This window comes from Orcinus orca, chromosome 20 (assembly GCF_937001465.1).
Source record: "Orcinus orca chromosome 20, mOrcOrc1.1, whole genome shotgun sequence".
NCBI classification, from domain to species: Eukaryota; Metazoa; Chordata; class Mammalia; order Artiodactyla; family Delphinidae; genus Orcinus; species Orcinus orca.
The window spans coordinates 16,758,697-16,764,696 of record NC_064578.1 but is presented as its reverse complement, the minus strand read 5'-3'; positions in this window follow the sequence as shown (position 1 = coordinate 16,764,696).

The following is a 6,000-nucleotide window of genomic DNA, read 5'->3' as shown; positions in this document are numbered from 1 at the left end:
ATATCTGGCATGGTTTGTCTCCCTATTTGGGAACCCACAGCAATTTATACTTTGCATGTAGCATCCTCCACTTTCTGTTTCATGCCTTCAACTCCTTTCTCCATAATCCCCCTTGTTTTCTTAAGGGCAATGTAAGCTTCAGCAAACCTTATCACCTGTTGGAATCTAAGATTCCCCAGCTGTAGAGTACAGATAATAATGGTAGCTACTTCAGAGTTGTAAGAATTAAATGAGAAAATACATGATAGCTTCATGCAGTGGCTTCACGTAGTAGTGCTGAGTAATTGGTAGCAGTTATGATTACACCTAGGCCCCACTCATGTGCCTGTTTTCTTCTTGAGTGACCCCCCATTATCTGCTGCTTAAGCCTTCCACCCATCCTCTTTTACATCCTTGGGATCTTTTTCCAGAAATTTATTTCTCTTTCTCTCTTGCTTTTAGTCCTCCTCCCTTCCCCCATCCTATTTTTCTGGTTCTTTCCTTTATGTTCTGACCCTAAATTCAAAATAAAACTAACAAACAACCCCGTTCCCACCAAGTCTGCTCCAACTTAAGTTACTGTTCTATTTTTTCCCTTTTTTTCTGCTAAATTTCTTGGAACAGTTGCCTGTGCCTGCCACATTCACTTTGCTTCCTGGTTACTCTGCACCCCCTGTGCCCTGGCTTTGACATTTTCTCCCAAATGTGACTCTTCTCAAGGTCATGAATAAGCCCCTGCTGGCGACATCCTGAGGCTTCTTTGAATTCTTTATCCTCCTTCACTTCTTAGCCCTATTTCACACTGTGCTCACACCCCCCCCTTGAAAATGTCTGTGCTTTTGGCCTCTGTGGCCTTGCTCTCCAGGTCCCCTTCCTTTCTGACCACTCCCCTTCATTTGTCTGGGTCCTCCCCTATTTCTTAAAGGCTGGTGTTTGCAAGTTTTCTGTCCCTGGGACTCTTCTTGCTCTTCCTGAAATTGCTGTCTTAGTGCATCCATGTCCAAGGCTTTGGTTGTCATTGTCTCATGGTAAGGGCTTGTTCTGAGCTCCATCTACTTACTAGTCATTTCTAACAGGCTGGGTACTGCCTCTCAAACTGAACCAATTACCTTCTGACACACACCTCTTCCTTTCTTCCTTCTTATGCTTAATGGTATCAGCATCCACCCAACTGCTCAAACTGGAAACCTACCTCACTTGGACTCTTCAGCCACTTGCACCAGGGTCCATTTCACCATTTTACTTTTTGGCTTTCAGATCCACTGCTTCCTCTTTGCTCCCCCTGCCATTTCTCTAGTTTAAGACTTTGTGGTCTCCCAGATGAATTGTTACGATAGCAATTTAGGTCATCTCTAGACCTGAAGACTCCCATTCCCCTTCACATTTCTTAAAGGTGGATTGTATCAGGCCACTTCCCTACTTAAAAACCTTTGATAGATCTTCATTGAATACAGTAGTGTTTCCCTCTTTGTGCCTTGCATGGTGGTTGAAGAGAATTAAGCGTTACTGGAATGGACCTGGCTGGGAGGCAGAGTTGCCCAGAGCTGAGTTAGGGGTGGAGGCATGGAGGATAAGAAGAGATTGGGAAGGGAGGAGGAGAGCCTTTTATCAGGTTCATTGGTGATGGTCCCAACTTAGACACATTTTCTTCTTCCATGCTCAGGCCCCCACATTTCTCCTCTGCTCCCCCTACCAACTTCCACTGGCCACTCATCCTGTGATGGGTTTCCCTGCAGCCCAGTTGCATGGATTTCCCAGGCAGAAACACCGTGGCCTTGTGCCTCAGGCTGGTGCTGGAATCTAAGGACCAAGTGTCCTAGGAAAGGTGAGAAAGGGCTGTAGCCCCAATTCCAGTTCATGTCCCCATGAGGTCACAGGGTACCGGTGCTGGAAGCTGACCCACCTGGGTTGGAGCCATGACTCTTCTTCCCCTACGGACAGTGTAAGTTTCAGCAAATCTCATTGCTTCTCTGAACTTCAGTCTCCTCAGCTATAGAGTGCTATAATATAGTGTAATATACTATAATAATAGTAGCTATTTTGAAGAAGTTGTGATAGTTAAATGAGGAAAAGCATATTGATAGCTTCATGCAGTGCCTGTACATAGCAGTGGTGAATAAATGGTAGCAGTTATGATTACACCCAGGGCCTTTTAGGCCCATTCATCTGCTCAACAATACTGAAAGTTTTGTCTGAAAGACCTGGTAATGAAACCTCCTAAAGAACCCACGTGAAGAAATTGTCAACAATATTTGGGACATTATGAGAATATACTCGAAAGATTTGCTAGAAGATCCTTGTAAGAATTTTCTCAAATTGTGAGGCAGGGGTGAATGTTATGGAGAATCTTTTTTCCATTATTCCGTTATTATCGAATAACATAAAACATTTTGAAGTAGAACAGGTTCTAGTGCTTTGGTCAGATGGCTTCTGGTGACAAGAGATTGTTGAGCAGAAGTGATGATTATCATTTTGGTTAGGAACGGATTCTCAGTTCTCAATTATATCAGTCAAGGGGGTTAAATTTATTTGGCTCTCTTCAGTTAATGTGTATAATAAATCAGGATTTTCGGCCTGTGAGGGGAGAATTGTCCTACTGATGTGGAACCTCATCTTTTTAAACCCAGTGAAGATGAGCCAAATTTCTTTCATTATAAGTAGTCACCAACAGTTCCATTCTCATCACTGAGGAACCTATTTACAGGTAGACATTTTTCACATCAATCAGATTTATTATTTGTATATTTGATTGTTGAGATACTTTCATTAAAATTTAGTAAATATTTTATAGATACCTTATAGTTCATGGCAAGAAAGATTTTCATTTATAATAATGATAGGATGCTTCCTTTTAAAATAAATTATACAAGGGAAAAAAGAGAACTGAGCTAATAACATTTTTAAATACAATGAAGTAAAATAGAAGAGTGGGTGGCTTACAGATAGTACAAAAACGTAAGCCTTACAGCATCCACGCTCCTCAGCATGGCCTCGGTACTGGGTTCAGCGGTGTTTCCCAAACTAACTTTCATGTCCATCTGGAACATCAGAATGTCACCTTATTTGGAAATAGTCTTTGCAGATGTAATTAGTTAGGGTGTGATCATATTGAATTAGGGAGACCCTAAATCCAATTACTGGTATCCTTATAAGAAGGCCATTTGTAGACACACGGGAGGAAGGGTCCATGACAATAGAGGCGGAAATTAGAGTGATGCAGCTACAAGCCAAGGAACCCCAAGTATTGCAGCAACCACCAGAAGCTAGGAGAGAGGCATAAAACAGATTTTCCCTTAGAGCCTTCTGAAGGAATCAACCCTGTTGACAACTTGATTTTTGACTTCTGTCCTCTAGAATTGTGAGAATAGAGTTCTGTTATTTTGAGGCACCTAGTTTGTGGTAACTTGTTAGAGCAACTTATATGAAACTAATACATCCTCCCTTCCCGCATCTGCTTATTATACTCTTTCATCATATTTCCTGAAGATGCATGGTGATTCTCAGGATTCTGGGACTTTTCCTCTGTCTGGAATGTGCCTTATCCTAGCCTTTTCCTGCTTCTCTCACACCATCTGTTTGTAGGCCCTGCTCAAATTTACTGCCTCAGAATCCTTTCCTCCTTGCCCTTCCACTTCATCTATGCCCAGTCCACCCTTTGTATCCCGTTGTTGTATTTTCTCTTCCCCAGATGTTGTACATAGTTTGTTCTGTGTCTGCATCCCTATTAACTCATATACTTCTTGGGAGTTGGGGCTGTTTTATCTTTATATTTCTGCTACTTGGGATGTGATGGGCACTTAATTGCTAACATTAAATATTCAATTAATGAGAGTTTCTCTTTTTTATTGATGTTGTTTGTTTCTATCTCTTAAAACCCAAGCCTATTTATTTCATTCTTTTTGGAAGATGTGTATAAAAATGAATGCTACTTTGGATATAAAAACAGGCAATTTTGAGATCAAAAGTTAAGTCTTCCTGGCCTTGCTGTTAGTAACTGCTACTTAAAATTCGTTTAATTTAGAACTTAATTTTATGAAGTTAAATGGTGGAGTAAAAGGAATAAACCAATAAATAACTGTCTTGAAATTCTGGAGATGACTTCATTGAAGGCTCTTTAGAGTAAGGTCACTGACAGCAAATCAGAGAAATATTGAGGTGAGTTCACCGTATTAAAGACCTGAAAAGTTTTTATGCCCAGAATCATTCTTCATGCCGTTTCCTGCCATAAGATGTGGGAAATGGGTTACGTGGAAAATTTGTGGGAAGAGGTAGAAAACTTTTTATAATCCATAATCAGTTGAGGGTGATAATAAGACAGCTGTCATTTAAAGACTGAGAAAGGGTTTTACTCTAAGGAAAGGAATAGAATTACAAAGGGGAAGACCAAGCATTTCAAGGACTCCATCTATTTTATTATCTTGTGTTTTTAGAACTATCTTCTGGCATCACAGCATTGACCACTAGTTATGGTAATCAATTTAATATTCACGAGAGGGAGGGAAAACCCTGACTTCAACAGGTTCTTAAACCATAAATCAAATCCCAGTGAGGTGATGCATTTGAAAAGACTGATTGTGGTTGTGTTCTTAAGTATCAGTCCTATGCAGGGAAAGAAAAAAAATTACCAAAGTGGCTTTGGTAGTAAATTTAGGTTTCCTGAAAGTGAGATATAGTTGCAAGATGGCTTTCTATGGGCTCTGTCAGAAAAAGTTTTTTTTTTTTTTTAAGAAAGCATTCTTTTAGCTGTAGATAAGAAAGGATCCACCCCTCTGCCAGAGGTGTTCTGGCTGTTTTCACTGGCTCGGTTCTTATTTGCAGTGCCTACCCACTGAGTCTAGGCTTGTCCTGCAGAGAGAATGTTTCAGGAATTGCAGTTCTCCCTTTTACTTTTGAGGATGATGCTCACTTCCAGTGTTGTCCAAAACTCCTAGTGCACACACCCCAATAAAAATCTGTTAAGGGAGGAACGACAATTTGATGAGCTGCTTCTGACAGTCTGAGGCCCCAGAGAAATACAGTTGATGGTTGGTGGGTTTAGACTCTTTTATTTATCCATTGCCCAAAACTTAAAAAAATTTTTTTTATATGATTCTGTGGGTTGAGTGAGTGGGCTTAGCTGGGTGTTTTTTCTTCCTCAGATGATGTCAACTCTGTCAGTTCTTTGCATTCAGTTGGCATCTTGGCTGGGCTAGAAGTTCCAAGGAAACGTCGCTCGAATGCCTTATGCTTTGCTGCTTCTCCACATGTCCTTTTCATGTGGCTAGCTAGGGTCTTCTTACAGCATGGTAGTCTCAGGTTAGTCAGACTTCTTATCAGCCGTCACCCAGAGCTTAGAGTCTAGGACTGAATCTAGAACAGTGTCACTTCTACCCAAGTTATAAGGCCAACCCAAATTCAGAAGGGAAGTAGACTCCACTTCTCAATGGGAAGAGTGACTTGCTTTTATAGGAAGGGAAAGAAGTGATAGCAGCCATTTTCGAAGACTAACACAGCCTCATTACTTAAATGAGCACTATTTAATTTTGTAATTTAGTTTTTCTCATACAAATTCAGCTCCCTTTATGTCAGCAATCTTACATTCATTTGCCAATTCCGGTCAGCATTTTCTGGCCCTTTAGGAAAGATGGTTCTAATTATTTTATTATTAAAAAAATTTTTTTTATTGGAGTCTAGTTGATAGTTCTCTTAGTTTCAGGTGTACCAAAGTGAATCAGTTATACATATACATATATATCAACTCTTTTTTAGATTCTTTTCCCATATAGGTCATTATGAAGTACTGTGTAGAGTTCCCTGTGCTATACAGTAGGTCCGTATTAGTTATCTATTTTATGTATAGTAGTGTGTATATGTCAATTCCAATCTTCCAATTTATCCCTCTCCCCTTCCCCCCTGGTAACCATAGATTGTTTTCTACATCTGTGACTCTATTTCTGTTTTGTAGATAAGTTCATTTGTACCATTTTTTTTTGATTACACACATAAGTGATATCATATGGTATTTGTCTTTCTCTGTCTGAC